This window comes from Anomalospiza imberbis, chromosome 14 (assembly GCF_031753505.1).
Source record: "Anomalospiza imberbis isolate Cuckoo-Finch-1a 21T00152 chromosome 14, ASM3175350v1, whole genome shotgun sequence".
NCBI lineage: Eukaryota > Metazoa > Chordata > Aves > Passeriformes > Viduidae > Anomalospiza > Anomalospiza imberbis.
In genome coordinates, this window is record NC_089694.1 from 10,713,862 (window position 1) to 10,731,023 (window position 17,162).

Genomic DNA, 17,162 nt, shown 5'->3' on the forward strand with positions numbered 1-17,162 from the left:
CACTCCCCCTTCTGCCCCATGCACAAGCTGTCCCACACAATAACATGCCTATTTCACACAGCTGTTTGGCAAAGTCTAAGGAGGCCCATTCCATTACCCACTTTGCCAGACATTGCAAACACCTGCCTGCCTCCTATTTGGTCAAGCAGGTGAGAAAATGGATGAAGGGCTGGCAATGGGATGCAGAACTTATATATCCCTAGTTTGATTCACCACTGATCAAATTATTTCTGTGAATGAGCAGTTCAGACTAAGCAAAAGTATCCTGCTTATCTCCTGAAGGAAGAAAGTATGTAAGCAGCTAGAATGGGGAGGGGAAGAGTAGGCAACAGACCATTGCAGATTTTCACTGCATCTTGCAAAAAATTTCCATATATTTAGCACTCTGTTGATGCCCATCACAGCAATCTTTCCTGAAGCTTGTTTTCCTCTGAAATTTTATCTAAATCAAAATGAATCTGTATTCAAAAGAATCAAGAATAAGAACAACATTACTGAAAAGCAATACAGGTGTCTGTTCTAAAATGCCACCTTTGCGTAACTCAGTGGACAGATGGGTAATTCCGTACCTTTTGAGTGCAGGGACTAAACTGCTTCTTTGATAGTTCTCATTCCCAAATTAGAATGACTGAGGAATCCATAAGACTGAAAAATAATGTTCAGGTCACACTGTTGGACTCAATCTCTCCTATCTACATGAAGGAAGAAAATGTAAAAAGTCATACAGTATCAAAATTAAGTAAACAGAGGAATGACCTGACTTGCTACTGTTTTTATGAAGGAAAAAAATTACAATATAGTCCACAATTTCTTTTAGTGTCTCATTTCACACTCACAAAGTAACCCTAGCCTAGACTGACATACAGTCACATCAAAAAAACCCCAAAAAGCTCAAGTATGTACTGTTGCAGTCTTTCAATTCTCCGGCTAAATAATGAACCACCTTGAAATAAGAACAGTTTGAATTTTGTTTATGTATTTGTTATTTCATTGGCACCTTCAAATACAAACCTCAGCCCTTCTATGAAATGTTTCCCATCTGAGCTAGCAACACACTTCAAAAGCTGCCAAATTAGATAGTCCAATCTCAAAATGAAGAAAATATATCAATAACTGCACTTACTGTAATCACACTTACTTCTGACTCTGATGAAATAAAGGAGGAGCTGGCATAAAGGCACGACTGGTGTTTTGCCAGGCCACATTCCCTGTAAAGTCAAAAGTGAGAGAAAATGCTCCAGAAGGAGAAATAGGAGCTGAGGGGCAAGGAAGGCAGAATGCTACAATTTTAAGATCCTAACAGGCTGATTTTGAACCAAAAGAGAACAAGCATTGACATCTGGAAATTTTGATTGGAACAGAGCAGATCCTTTCAACTGCAGTTTCCCTGCCTTATATCGGCAGCCCCATGTCTGTCATTCCTGCAGCTGTGCAGTGCACAGGGTGAACATAATGAGCTAATCTGTAACTCAGAGGGGATGAAGGTCCTTCTCCTACTCTTGGCCCCAGAATTTAGAGAAAGCTCTGGCTCAGCTGAACGGGAAGGCATGGATGTGGTCCCTAAGGGATCCCACACGTGGTCGTGTGTCTGGTACCTGCATCCCTGCTCAGTAGCTGTTACCTGGGGCTATGCAGTGCAGCTGGCTTTTTAACAAGTGTGCCATAAATTCAAAAATTCTGCTTCAGCTTCTTTGTTTGAGAGAAAGCCACATTCTGAACAAAGGAATCAGTCACATAGGAAGTTCTGGTAGAATTAGAGTGAGGGTGATAATGGAATAAGAATTAAAACCTGTTGTGTTACAACGATGCTTCATTAAGTGTGGAAAGCAGGCCTGTTTGAATCAAAGAGAATATATTTATTCAAGGAAAGGTTCTTAGGGAGTTTTCAAAGGAGCTGAAAGAAAATCGCTTTCTATTTCAATTTTAAATAATGCAGTTCAGGAGATAGTAATTTTTTATCAAAAATAAAAAAAATTTCCTTTGATAAGAGAATCATTTAGAAATTGGTTCTGTAAACATGTCTCAGTACAGATTGAAGCCAAATCTGATGAAAATGCTTGCTGGGTCCAGCAACAGCCAGAATACTTTTTATATTGATCAGATGTGGAATTCAATGCATTTAATAATTTCTCCAGAAAAAGCTTTCAGCACACAAGGTACCTGCACAGTTTCCATTTATTATTAGCCAGCTTTACACTCTTCTGTCCTAAAGAACTAACCACAGCAAGTATAACAGTTGTGTTTGCTCCAAATAAAGGCAATATTTTTTTTTCAAAGCAATGAACAAGTGTCAAGAAATGTAAGAAAATTTACTACAAGTTGTATGGTCAAACACAGACTAAAGTCCAGGCCTTTTAACATAATATCTCTTCTCTCTCAAACCCAACCCCAAGGGATTCTGAAGTGAGCTCCAAGCAAGCATGCTGCAACCTAAAAATTACACAGTGGGTTCACCATCATGGTGAAGAGATTCTGAGAACTTCACCCTGAAATTTCACTTTCAGTAATATGTACCAGCTCTTGTATAAAAACCAAACACATGATGAGTGGTGAAACATCTGACTTGTTCAAACTAGATATTTCACATCTCTGAGAGGTACCTGATGAGACAGAAAGCTGTTGGAAAGTACAGGTCATAAAAGGCAGGTGACTCCATCATATAGATCTACAGGAGACACACAAACATTTAGAAATTATTAAGTTTGTTTGTTCACAGGTTTGAAATGGAAAATTTCTAATATAGCACAGAGAATGCAAGAGTAAACTTCAAATTGGAAACCTGAAAAAAACTGAAAGCAAGCAATTGAGTAGAAAAGTAAACACTGTTGAATAAGTTAAAGGCACAAAAGCTACTTTTTCATGTTTATTTTTCAAAAACTGTCTGAAGTGGAATACTCTGTTGTTTGATTTCCATACCTGCCACTCTCAATTATTGACACCTTCCCCCCATACAAACTGAAAATATAGTCTCAAGCTGAAGAAAACATGAAATGGGAAATACAAATATTTCCTCAGTGACATTGATGGCAACAATGTACTTACACAGAATCATAGAACGAACTAGCTTGGAAAAGACCTTTAAGATCATCTAGTCCAACCTAACACCTCCTCATCAACTAAACCATGGCACTGAGGGTCACATCCAGTTTTTTTTTAAACACATCCAGGGATGGTGACTCCACTACCTCCCTGGGCAGATGATTCCATTGCCCAATCACTCTTTCAGTGAAGAATTTCTTTCTAACATCTAACCTAAACTTCTCCTGGTGCAGCTTAAGACTGTGTCCTCTCATTCTGTCAGTTGTTGCTTGCAAGAAGAGACCGACCCCCATCTGACTACAACCACATTTCAGGTAGTTGTAGAGAGTGATAAGGTCACCTCTGAGTCTCCTTTTTTCCAGGCTGAACAACCCCAGCTCCCTCAGTTGTTCCTCACAGGGCTTGTGTTCCAAGCCCCTCACCAGCCTTGTTGCCCTCCTCTGGATGTGTTTGATCATCTCAATATACTTCCTAAACTGAGGGACCCAGAACTGGACACAGCACTCAAGGTGTGGCCTCACAAGTGCTGAATACAGGGGAAGAATGACATCCCTGCTCCTGCTGGCCACACTATTCCTGATGCAGGCCAGGATGTCACTGGCCTTCTTGGCCACCAGGGCACACTGCCGGCTCATGTTCACTCATGTATTGTAAATTTAAAGGAACAGAACAGACACATTTGAATGTCTTGGACAGTACAAGCACAGTTCAGAAGAGGAAGAAAACCAAAGTCAAAATGCATTACATTGAATCTTTTGCAGAATTTTAGTACAAGCTATTGATCCCAAATCAGCAACTGGATATCTTCTTTACAAGCCATAATCAAACCCTAATAATCATAAATCAGAGAGAGGCACTACTTTTAGAGAATCTCATGTTAAGAGGTTATATTTCAAAAATTTTAATTGTATTCTTCTCTACACAATCAGAAGCAATATTCATCTAGTTCCACTAGGCTGGAACTTAACCTCATGTGGACTGAAACATAATATCTAACCTTAATTTTTATTTGGGAATAGAGGAAAGTACTAAGGAAAATTCATGAGTAATCAGCCAAAAGGATGACATAAAAAAGAAGAAATGTGAAAAACCCTGTAATTTATCTCATAACAGTTGAATGCATTGTTAATCAGTGACTTTTGTTACAGTGACAAAGGAAAACAAGAGCATCCTCCCAAACTAAGACATTTATTCAGCCTGCAGACAACTCAGTTTTTAAAAGCTGTCTGAATCTATGAATTTGATTTCAGTGTTCTTTAGAAAAGTACACTGTACAAGCCATTATACCTCACAATCCTGGCAGATTTAGTGCATCTGTGTCTATGCTATGAAAAACTATTGCTCTAATGATATCAGAGAAGATCAAAAAATACATACATATCTTTAAGGGATTGGTATGGCTAACTTCAACCGAGAATTTTTTTTTTTGGTTACTTGGAATTCCCTGTTTCCTCACAGGGCATGTTTGGTTTTATTGATTAAAAGATCTCATTTGTGCAACCATTTCTCGATGTTTTTTTCTGTAGTTTTAAACAACTACTCTGGAATTCTTCCCATATTGCGTTTCTGCTCCTCCTGTATACAGGTTAGTAGAATTTAAAAAAAACTTAAGAGATATGAAGATTATCCATGGTAAATATAGAAGTTGCTGGAATTTCATCTGCTTATACCAACTCCGAACTTGCTTTACAGTTTTGTGCATCAAAGACCACTGGATGAGGCACTCCAAAAAAGCTGGCTACAAGATCAGCTCCTTGTGACCTGTTTTTCGTTTGTTCATCCACTATCTGCATGTTATGTGATGATGTCACCATGACTGTTTTAGAAAGGATAAAATCTATATGAAAATGCATTTTGTTACTGCTCTCCCATTTTCTCAGAACCCTCATTATGACTCCTCCTTCAAGCTCCCCGTGTGTTATTTAATATGAATGAAGCCATACTCGGCCCATCACTCAGCTGTTGTACAGTAATTAAACCCCAAAAGCAGACAAATAATTTTCAGGCCACCAGCTGGATAAAACGTTCATTGCATCTTTTGTTGATATTTGGATTCTGATTTAACTCTTTTCTGTCTAAAAATCAAAAGAGAGAACATATTGGCAGAGAAAGAGAAAGGAAGATCCCAAGAACTTCAGTGTTATGTAGGGTCATGGTAACACAAACTTACACATGAAATAGAAGAGTTAGTACAGCACATCTGTCAGGCTCAGTAACACAAGTGGGTTTGCCTCTTCAAAATTTCACTCTATTTTTCTTTTATTTCTTCATCAGCATATTAATGCTCTTCATCATCATTCTTTGGAAGTGTAACACATACCACATTCCCCATCCTTCTGAGCATATGGTCTGGAACTATTCAATAGCTGCAATGTGATGATTCCGGGCTGCTGAGCACAACTGATAGGCACATTAAACTGCTGGGAGACTCTTATCTGGGGCAGACAGGATTCTTTCCAGTGCAGTCCTGAGGGGCCCTCAGTAATGAAAAATAGTAATTCTAAGTCTTTTCTACCTGTCTGTTGCCAGGCATTTTAAAATGCAGTTTCAATAGTTTTTCATTCCCCATAACCCTTATTAAAGCAAATCAAGTGTAAGCCAGAAGGACCTGGAGAGTTTCACTAGAGACCCTGCAGTTATCAATTTAAGAATAGGTTTTTCAAAGCTTATTTTCCCTTGCTTTTAACACTGTAAAGCAATCTAATATAGAAAGGATGCTAATACAATTAACTAAGCAAATACAGCATTATGATGTTGAATTAATAATTTTTAAAAATCTGTTATTTTAAAAGAGACTTTCCCCTTCATTATGAAATTAATACAGAGTAAAGAAAAACAGAATTTTTTTTGCATATAAACAAAGTTAGGGAAGTCAAAATCTCATTGAAGATATTAAGTTTGCCAGATCCATTTGTCTCTTAGCTGTAATTATAGTGATAAGCACTCATGCTCTTGGCCTGGAACAATAGTGAATGAAGTATTTGTTTCCAATTCCCATTTCTTCAGCTAAAGGGAAAAAAATCAGCTTCCAGACTCATGACTCTTTACAAAATAAGAGAAGGATTTTCTGAGAACAGTGATTGCCTGAAGAATCACTGTAGGAATTGGATATTGATATCATGATCTAAAGACAGAGCTTTTGTGGTTGACACAGTGACAATTCAACTGGTTTTACGTGTTGCCTTTTAACTCCACAAGATAATGCTTCACTTCCTTTCATCTGTAAAACCAGAAAAAACTGATTATTTTCACCTCATTGTAAGTTTTATTATGCTTAGATCCTTATATAGTGACTCTGTTGTTCCTTTCCAGGACATCATGGTAAATTCTGAATAGATATGAGGATGTACAGGACTTTGCAGCAGGCATACCTTCTGCAGTAGTGCACAAAATTAGATAAATGGAGCATCACTAAGAAGTCTAGGAAATCTTCTCAATTGCTTTATGTTTTTAATGTACAAAACTTTCTTATGTTTACAACTTCAGTAACATTTCTTGCACTGGATGACTCACATCACTACACACTAAATTATAGTTTCTGTAAGGTTATATATTTATCACTCAAGGTCTTTCATCTTAGAAAGTATGGATACAGTAAGGATTTTATTCCATAGGAGTCAGCCATTCATATAACAGACAGCATTGGAAATTAGAGTTCTTACTTTTGAGATTGCAAAAAGATCCCAGAGAGAATTTTGTACTTAGGTTCTCTTCACAAGTATTGCTGAAATTTGCAATTACTCCCCATTTTCAGGGATTAAATTTTATCATTTTTTATTTAAAAACTTCTCAGAGGAAAAATAATCACTAATTTTAAGACAGCTAGAAAGAAATCATACAAAATTGCTTATTTTCTCATAAAGAGCAATATTTAAGTTATATGCTTGTCTTTATGCCTCACATAAAAACTGCATTAAGATTTGCATTCTTCACGGACTTACAAATATTTTCTTTAGTTTCCAATGTTTATGTGTTAAAAGCTGTATTTTCCTCCAGCAGCACTGTAGGTGAGGATCTGGCAATGCTGTTTTCACTCAGCTTGGTAAAACTGAATTATTTTCAATCACCATTGCATTAAAGCAGTTGGACACACTAGCATTTGTACAACTCTCCTGCTGGATATTTGTAAAACCATTTATTTTCATGTTTACCTATAAAAGAGAAAATCATTTATTTGGAGAACTTTACGAGTGACTTGCAGAGTAATCTGCTGTGACAGACAGAGCCGTGATCTCAGAAGGACAGCTGCCTGACATGGAATATCTTAATGCACAGTTGTACCTAAAGAATTTTTTACCCATTTTACCTTTGTTCATGGCTTTTTATTTCTATACAAGCTTCTTTTTAAATAACAAAGAGCAAGAATGAGTTACAAGCAGTGAGGTGACCAGCAGTGAGTACAATAAGAATTTCAAGTGCACTGAATGGAAGCTTTCAGATACTGGGCACAATCTGTACTTTTTTGGGGCTCTTGGGGAAGAAACAGCAGTTGGGTAACTCTATCAGTTGTGTTCTACTACTGTTAGATGTGTAGTACTTCTATAACTTGGCAGGCAAGTCTTATTCAGCCGTGCATAAATTGAAATAACAGTTTATCAAATTCATAACAAGCCTCTCATGTTTAGCCAGCTCTTGTGTCCTACCTACTCTGCTTTTGGAGAAAACTGTAGTACATGTCAGAGGGTACTTTAGAATTTCAGAATTTTAGTGTGTTTCTTCCACACAAAGGCAGATGTCACATCACCAATATAACGTATTTTTTTCAAGCATACTGTAAATTAGAAGTGGCTATAGTAATCCTAAGTATTCAAAATTTAGAATATCTATGATACGCATTTTTCAAATAGTCTAAGCTAAGTCTCTCCTAACAGACTCTTGAGGGTTGCTGAATTTTATTTAAAAGTAAATAAAAATCTATTTTACTAAAAGCATTTTGCTGACAGAGATGGAAAATTAGCATTATTGATTTTAATACATTTAATAAAACACTTCTACGAAAAATCAGCAGCTAAACACAAAACACTGTATTTTTTTCTTATGTTTTGAGAAATACCCTGTCATGAAGTAAAGTTGTACATTATTGTTGTAGTTGAATGAATATCTTTAATGAATAAAATGTTCAATTATAAGATATATTGGAATTTGGGAGACACTTAAAGAAAATGAGAGCAAGGTGAAAGAAACAGTGCTCATCTATTTAGGCTTCCTCGGCTTCTTCCCACTCAAATCTCAGACATGCTGCTTTTCCCACCTTCACTAGGTATCATGTTCCCTGAATGACTTTAGAAGTATTTTTCCTCCAGTCAGTCTGTCATTAGCACAAAGTAATCCTTACTGTAATGGTCTTTAATTGCCTCTAATTATTTTATATCTGAATTACCGTACACTGCAGGACATTCAAAGCCATAACAGTAAAATATCTTATTACAGTGGCTTATTGAAGTACTACTGGGCTCAGACTTCTGGGAATCATTCTGAAGTCCAGCAGTGACTGTAAATCATTCTGATTTCTCTGTGTAAGTCAATGGGGATATTGCGTAAGAAACTCCACTTGTAAACTCTAACATTAAGTCCTACTAGAACCAAAGGCATTCAATTCCTTCATTCATTGTACTTGGGTTAGGCTAAAGCTCCAAAAGCAAGGCAAACATCAACTATGCACAAAATCAATGCTTTCTTTTCTCCTAACTATCCAATATTGGTGACCCATAAACTCCCTGAAGGGACTTGCCCAGAAAAGTAAGCATTGCTCTATAGTTATTAAAGCCACCTATCCACAGGCCATGTCCTGAATTTACCACTTTAAATCCATGCCTTAAATCTGGAGAAGTTTTAAGGTAAGGTTATTTCTTGAAAGGCAAAGATAAAAGGCAGCCTATCCTCAACAAGATCTGAGATAGCAAAATGGTCATTAGAAAAGTTGTTTAATGTATTTGCTAAAGGCAAGTAGGTATTAAAAAAAAAAGTCAATTATATTAACTGCGGAGGGGGGTTTTAGAAATATTGAATGTTAGCATCAGTAAAGCCTTTAAACAAATTGACTAATGCTGTCTCTTAACAGGAGACACAGGACTGCCATCACAGAATCAGAGAAAGGTTGGGATGGACCTTAAAAATCACCTCATTTCAATCCCCAGTGATGGTCAGAGACACCTTCCACTAGAACACTTGCTCAAATCCCCATCCAAAGTGGCCCTGAGCACTTCCAGGGATGGGGCAGCCACAGCTTCCCTGGACTACCTGTGTTACTCTTATTGGTCTGCTCCTCTAGCTCACGCACAGCTCCTCTTGGAACCAAAATATTAACACCTAAAATATGCAGAAAACTGTGCTTCAGCTGTACATGGGTCTGGCTGGCCTGTGCTTATGTGGGCTCTGCACTCAGAAACAAGGATTGTCTCCAGAGGGCACAAAGCAATGAACACGAGACGCTGTTTTCATCATGCTTCACACCGAGCTTGGTGTTCCTGAGGTGCAGGACTGCTGAGCACCACGTGTAACTGTGTGCGTACAGGAGAAAGCTGGAGCCCAGGACTTGTATCAGCCCACTCTGGCAGCAACACAGCAAAGCAGAGATGGGGGAAACAGCTCTGATTCATGTCACACATCAGCTGCCAAATCACATCGGCTGCCAGTGTGCTCTGCTTTGCTAACCCATCCCTAATACCTTGTATCTGTACAGACTTAAGCAGCCTGCTCTTGCTGGGGCAGCAGGACAAGGAAACAGGCAGCACCACCACGGCACAGAGCTAAAACCAGCCCCATCTCTGCCCTCATCACTGTCCCCCTTCCCCTGGAATTTCTCCCTTTTTTCATTAACAAGCTTACCAATTGAAAGACATGTTGCACTTCCAAATGACGTGTCACAACTGCCTTTAATGTGAAGAAAGTCAAAACCATCTCCCTTAAAATAACAGACTGAATTATAGCACAGCAAAAGCTAAAGACCGTGTTTTACAGGAGCTTCACTGGCAAACAAGACAGACATGGGAATCTCAAGAGAAGGTACTAGACATAATACCATATAACTGTCCAGTGGTTTCAGATTTTCAGATAGTATTTGTAATGCCAGTACAGAAAATAAATCAATAAACCAGTCAGATTTCAAAGCATTTTTATGCATTTTGAAGGAATTTACTAAACTTTTGTCTTACTCATCCTTGCAATCATTCTTTTTCTGTCGTCAGATACCTGAGGCAAATGTCAAAAAACTGCAATCCTCTCCATCACAAGCTAGTTTTACCATCAAATCTTTTATATTCAGATGTAATACAGCCATTATGTCAATATTGTCCCAGAGGATGTGCCCTCAGTAAGACCAATATTTTAATTTTATTGTATTGTATTTTGTCTTTCATTAATAGTGTGTATTAAAAATCACTTATAGAGAAGAAAGCAAACATAAACTTTGTTCTTTGGAAGACAAAATGTTTAAGTTTGTAGGCACATGCCTATCAAACCAGCACAGCTGAGCCTGATAAATAAGAATTTGATTAGCATTCAAAATATAACTTCTCCATTCCTCTTCATAATGACAGCTTGACTGAGATTGTGTTTGTCCATTTTCAGAGAAGAATAACTGGCATTTAATAAGAAGTGAGAAAACCATGTTTGGTTTTTAATTTGCTTTAATGACTTTCTTGGCCATGGTTAGTTGAAGAAGGATCTAGCCAGATGCCTTTATTTCCCCTTCTGCTAGATTATGATCTCTCTCAAAACAATACTTGAAAATAGTTCATCTGAACAAAATTCAGAAAGGGCTACAGAGCAGCTAAAAGACAAAAAGAAATTGTGCCAGCATCACTAAGCTAAATTCAACAGAATTATTTATGCTCAAAAACCTTGAGAAAATTTGTCCTTAATCTTCCTTATAAATCATTTGATTTTCAAACACAGTCTAGCACTGGGCTCTTCTGTTTCGCTGTCCTGAGGAACAAGGCACTGTGGTGTTAGACATATTTTCAAGAGTATGTTGCATTCTGCCTTCAGAACCCACAGAAAAGAGAAGGAATTTCTTTCTGCTGTATCCCAGGAGTGCACCCTGCACACCTGTACCAGGTGTGTGTGTCACATCTGAAGGTGACTGCCTGGGGAGCCGCAGTTCTGAAATGCAAGTCACAAAGGGCCTTAAAGTGCTCTGCATATCAACCATCCTGTAGCACAGCCACTTTGCTAGAGCAGTGCAGGCAGGAGCTAGCCCACCCATGAGGGTTTCCCTGAAACCTTCTCTCTCTGTTCTTCATCCCAATGAAGCAGTAATTTCACATGTATCATTCTCTCACTTCCCACGGGACACACAATTATCTAATGGTTATTCCCATTTTCTTATTTCACCTGGTGAAGTAGGAGTATTTGTAACTAGAGAACACTGTCAAGTGGCAAGACATAAAAAGATTAATTTACCAAAGGATTTGCAGCAATTCTTAGACTATGTATGCTAAGCAGAATAAAAACCACCCCTGCCCACTTTTGTTGGTCTGTATATGAAGTGTTTTAGACAATTTGTTAGTTACCACCAAAATCACAAATCACTGGATATTTCAAAACTGTTCTTCAATGTCCTTCTCCCTTCTGTGCTTTATTCATTTACACATACAATATGGGTTTCTACTCACCTCTGTTACATATTCAGTATTACATGTCAACATGATTCAAGCTCAATTTCTCAAATGTGATTAACCCATTTAAAGATATTTAACTAGTTTGTCAAATGGCTTACTTGAGGTGCTGCATGCAGAAATGTGCTATTTAAAAGAGAACTGAAATTGTGCAAAAAAGAAAAGTCAAAGAAGTGAGGCCATAAATCTCAGCTGTCTCAAAGGGTTTCCTCTGTTCATTACAGAGTAGTAAGTCAGTGCATTATGCAAAATAAAGTTTATTTAAACATTACACTATCCAAAGACCAAGCTTACAGGCATAAGTTAGTGGCCATCTAATTAATTGTAATAGCCCCCTTGTGCAGCTATAGAAAACTCTATCCTAGTGATAATTCCAAGATTAAATTAAATATTTGTGAGTTCCCGAGCATTTGACAATTTCTTCTTGCTAAAGGAAGCAAACATCACTGTATTGAGCTACAAAATATTCTCAAGTATAATAATTAATTGAAATTAAGAACTCCCTTGTGGCACCAGATTTGCATTGGAGGAGAAAGAGCAAACAGGTTTCCTAGTCAATGGAGTATTTGTTTTATCTTCACATAAAATGTATTAATAATAAAGTAGTTAAGATTGTTCAAAAAGCACCAATTTTACACAATTTTAACCTTTGTAATGTAAATCAAGATATTCTTTGAAAGTACAAAGCCAAGATTTTCTTATTCTAAAAATATACATATATTATTTTTTTTCCCCAAGTAGCAGAGGTTTATGCTTGGAGAGAATAGTGTCTGTTTTTACACCAATTCCTGGCTTAGCAGGAGCTCCTAATGTTACAACACATCTGGAGTGATAAGTGTTAATGGGCCAGAATTCAGCACAACTTCTGAGGCCCATTCATTGTGAGGCTTTCAATGTGTGGGAAGTATTACATCCACAAGCAAATATCCTCTATATATACAGTGCAAACTCACTGAAAGATTTATGGACTAATTTTTTTATTATATTTACATAATAAAGCTGAATTTTCTAATCAATAAGTTCTGGAGATTTTGAGGGAACGAGTAATTTCAAAAGAACTTTCAGATTTCATCTTACTATTGAAATTCATACATCCATGTATGCACCCAGAAACTAAACTGCTCTACAGATCTGTTACATTTGAATAGAATATTTGTTATTTGGATATTTACTGTGTTCAATTGATCATTTCTTCTTTTTGACATATTCACACTTCATTAGCATTTTCTCTCTCTCCACAGTTGTGACAGGATCGGCTGAAAATTAATACTCTGAATAGTTTGCTGAATTCTCTTTCCTTCTGTGAGCTACAACTAATTTTGCATGCATTCTGTTAATGCTTCATAATTATCTTATCTCACCAACTGCTGTGCCACAGCAACAATGGTGTACTGCTACTGGTATGGATGAGGCATTTTCCCTGCTATGAAAGCAGAAGATGTGGAATCCTCACTGCTCCCAGCAGGCTCCTGGGGACGGCTAGAGACCCCTTGAATATCAGCTGTCATATGACAAAGACTTTTCTACAAACTTAGAAGTCTGTAAACAATGAATACATGATGAGGATGTCACAGTGGTAGATAAAAGTCATAGTGAAGACATTAAAATAGCAGCTGTCAACTATTCTCTTTGGTGAGCCTTGCTCTTACAGTTTCTCAGTGTGAGGGAAGACCAGAATTTAACAGCACAGCCCAAAGCAGAATAAGCCCCTTGCTCTCAGATGAATCACCAACAAAGCCAGAGTCAGCATCTGGACACAGCACAGCCCCCATCAGGAATGAGCATTTAAACACAGCACAGCCCCCGTGCCCCTCCTGGGGGTATTGCCCTGTGGTGGGTGTTGGGTGAGGTAAAATCCATTCTGTTCTGCAGTGCCCAGGTTTGGGGATTCCCACAGCACCTGCTGAGACAGAGCTGAAGTTTTACAAGAGCAGCTGAGCTGTTAAACACAGCTGAACAGTTTTATTAGTACAGATTTTAGGAAAGGCTGTTACTGAATTTTAAATATGATTTTTTTCCTTGAAAAATGTGGAAAAGAAAAAAAGTGCTTTCCCTGGTATGCAAGATGTGATGCATTTACTGCAGGTGCTCTTCTTGTAATCCCACCTGGTCCATTCTGATGGAAAATCATTATGGCTTATGATGTTTTTTGGCATTTTTGTCCATGCTTAAAAGAAGTGGTGCAGTAGGACTTAATGAAAGAAACTGAAATGGTGTGCCCTGGACAGGCTCTGAAAGAATCAGTACTTTTTAACAAAAAAATAAATAAAAGTATTTGTAACATTAGAAACTATAAGGATGACTACTTTTAGTGTACATATTTGCACTAATATTTGTATGATTCAAGATGTATTCAGAGCTGTTCTTTAGTCCTGAGCTTAATATCACTTGGCTCATGAAAAAAAATTCTCAGCTGATAAAAATACTGATTGTTTTATTGATTCCCTAGAGCTGTGCTCATTGAAACCAGCCCAGGGATACAGTTGCACAGATATCACTGTAAACTCATCTGCGTGGGCCTAAATGTGCAGCAGAGCAAAAATCACAGGTACCAATCCTCCTCTATTTTTACATATTTCCTCTTGCCTTGGAGAACTTTAGAAATAGAGGCTGCAGTTTCACATGTCATATTTTGAAAGGGAACATTAGAGTGAGTCAAGAAAAAGGATTTTTCTGATCCAGATACTTCACCATTACAGAATGTAAAGACATCCCAGTGTCATTGTGGAGCTGCCTGCACTCATCAGACACACTGGATTGACTGCTCCCCTCTCTGCAGATTCAGTTCACCAAGGGGATCCAAAACCAGGGTGAGAGAAAAGGAGAAAAGAGAGAGGAGGAACTGAAGCACCACTTCATAGCATCTCTGTCAGCAAAATAGCCCAATAACTCCAGTATTACTGAAACATGAATGCAGAGCACCCAGCAATGATGCAGGTGCATCTGATGCCATCTGATCCAAGATCGAGCACTGCCCAAGCAGTATATATATTTATATATAACCATGCAGCTCACACACTGCACCACAAACTGAATGTCAGTTATACAGCATGAACAAAGAAAAAAATCACTTGCTGAATACTGCTAAAGAGAGAACTTCCTATCTGCTTTCTTCGAGATTCACCCTTCCTCTGATCACTTTTTACAAACTCTTGTTAAAATTTTCCTTTGCTTTTGAGAAAGATGAATTGTATCTGAAGCCACTGATAAATATACATATAAATTGTAGTGCATAGTCAGAGACACGAGTACACCTTGACATGAATTTATTAGCAATAGAGAACTCTCATCACACTACTTACAATTCCATTTTCACCTGCCTAAGGGGATATTGGCATTATCGTTACTTACTGCTTATAAGCAGTCCCAGGCTGTAGGTAACCCTTAATATTTTCATTATTTCAACCCAGTATTTCATTATTTCAATCTAATCCTACTTCATATGAAGAGTTTATGAAACCACATAGATTTGGATAGAAGCTGGGGATAGCTGAACTAGGACTATTTTATACCCATTTTTTTTTAACCCATAGTAATTTTTTTAAGCCACAATTTTATGCGCTTGCTGGTATGCTTGACCAAACACAAGAAAATAAAATCTGGACATCCATAAACTCAAAAAATGGCTGTGTCTTCCTTAAAAAAACTCCAAAACCTCCACAGCATTTTTCATCTGCATATTGTGAGATCCTCTTACAAAAGCCTAATCATCCAATTTTCACAACTGGGAGAAGTGATAAAGATAGGTTCACTTGCTATTAAGTACATAAAATAGTTGAGACTAAACACTTAGACTTGGTTTTGTTCTGCAAGACCAGAACAATCTTCCCTGTTCTAGAAGTCCTCCGTGTACCATCTTTTGGCACAAAAGATTTCAGATAAGACATCCTGGAGAAGCAGCAACCTTCTAGCACCATTAAAATCTGTATTGTCTTCTTTTTTCTTAGATAAGACATCATTCAGCGTTCATTTATTCACTTCTCCTGTGTTTATTAATTTCTTGCCCTGGTTCTGTCCTGGTTACACTTAAATCCTTATGACTCCCAGTTGTGGAATTGTGTACTTACACCACAGTTTATTGGGTGTCACATTACATATATAATCCAATTACCTCTCTTTTTATTTCCATTGCTGTGAGAAAATTAATTTCAACACCTGGAAAGTAATTTTCATTTAGAATGGAGCCCACTGCAGTTGATGATCCAGCTCAAAAGAGTTTTTGTTGGTGGGATGCATAACAGAATGCATCATTATCTTATTAATGAGAAGGAAACTAAGCAGGTGTGGAAAACTCACTGGCCTTAAAAAGCTACATGTAATGAGTGGCCACCATGCATAAAATCCTAGTGCACAGCACCAACCTCACCAATCCCAAAAGATGAAAAACAAACATGAGAAAGCTATCATTAGAAAGCAGTATTTTAAAGTTGGATGATTGTTAAGGACAGGTAGATAAATATTGAAGCCTAATTCAACCTGCTTAGAAAATGAGACCTGATAATAGCTAAAGGATACCAATCATCTTACATAGTTTTTTAAGTTCAGTTCTCAGTATTAAATTGAGCCATAGAAAAATAGACATGTAATTGCTCCTCTAGCCTTTCTGAGAGGAATAAAAAAACACTGGGAATCTTATGATATATCACAAATTCAGACACTGCTATCCTTGAAACAGTCATCAAGGAACAGTTAAGTGAAATAACCAGTTTCAAAATGCCTTCCTCTTTAACTTGATTTGCAAAAGACACAGCAGGTGACAAGGAGATTGTTAACAAGAGTCTCTATTCACGTGTGTTTTCCACTTCAGTACAAAGCAAAAGGGCAGATAAGCCATGAAACCTTAGCTGTGACACATCTGTCCTGCCAAGCCCTGCATGGCGCCCTAGTCCTGCCTGGCCAGTGCAGCCCTGCAGTGGCAGCCAGGCTTCACTCACAAGCAGCCTCGTTAGTGAGGCAAGAGGCTGACAGAGAACTGCTTGGGTTCATTTCGTGTGCCAGGGATCAGGGGGCTGAGCATGTTCCTTATTTTTTTTAAAGAGACTGTGAATTCCATCAAGAGAATTACATGCATTTCTTCTTCACCCTGTCAGGTCACCTCTTCTCTTGATTGTAGAAAAGATAATCCAGGAACACCAGTCTGCTGCATTTCAATAAGAATGCAGGTTTTCTTATTTTCCCTGCCAACTATAAGAGACAGACAAGGTCCCTCCTGCAGCATTTCTTCAAATGGCACTTTATCATATGGCCTATGAGCACTTCACATGCAGTACTTTCATTTGCCTCCCCACTCCATTTCCATCTGTGGCTGTTGGGAATTTACATTTGGAAATAGTGAGTGTACACAGCATTTGTGTGTGTGAGCAACAGTCCAAGGGAAGCATAGCGACTTTTCTGAAGTAAGGCAAGGCCACGGGAAGGATGTTGGGGCCGCACTGAGGGGATGTGCAGGGATGCCATCAGGGAGGAGGATTTTCCTTTTCTGCACAAAAAAATGCAGGATTTTTT

General features: G+C 38.0%; 1 protein-coding gene and 1 long non-coding RNA gene across 2 annotated transcripts in view; both read right to left on the bottom strand.

The window, feature by feature from the left end:
• Window positions 1-17,162, bottom strand: part of TENM1 (teneurin transmembrane protein 1) — an 838,901-nt gene that overhangs the window by 567,516 nt on the left and 254,223 nt on the right. The gene's annotated exons all lie outside the window — the stretch shown is intronic.
• Window positions 10,650-13,381, bottom strand: LOC137482243 (uncharacterized). The gene is made up of 2 exons (XR_011003951.1): window positions 13,019-13,381; window positions 10,650-10,810 (listed from the first exon to the last, which is right to left on the bottom strand). It is a non-coding gene; the product is annotated as an uncharacterized lncRNA (long non-coding RNA).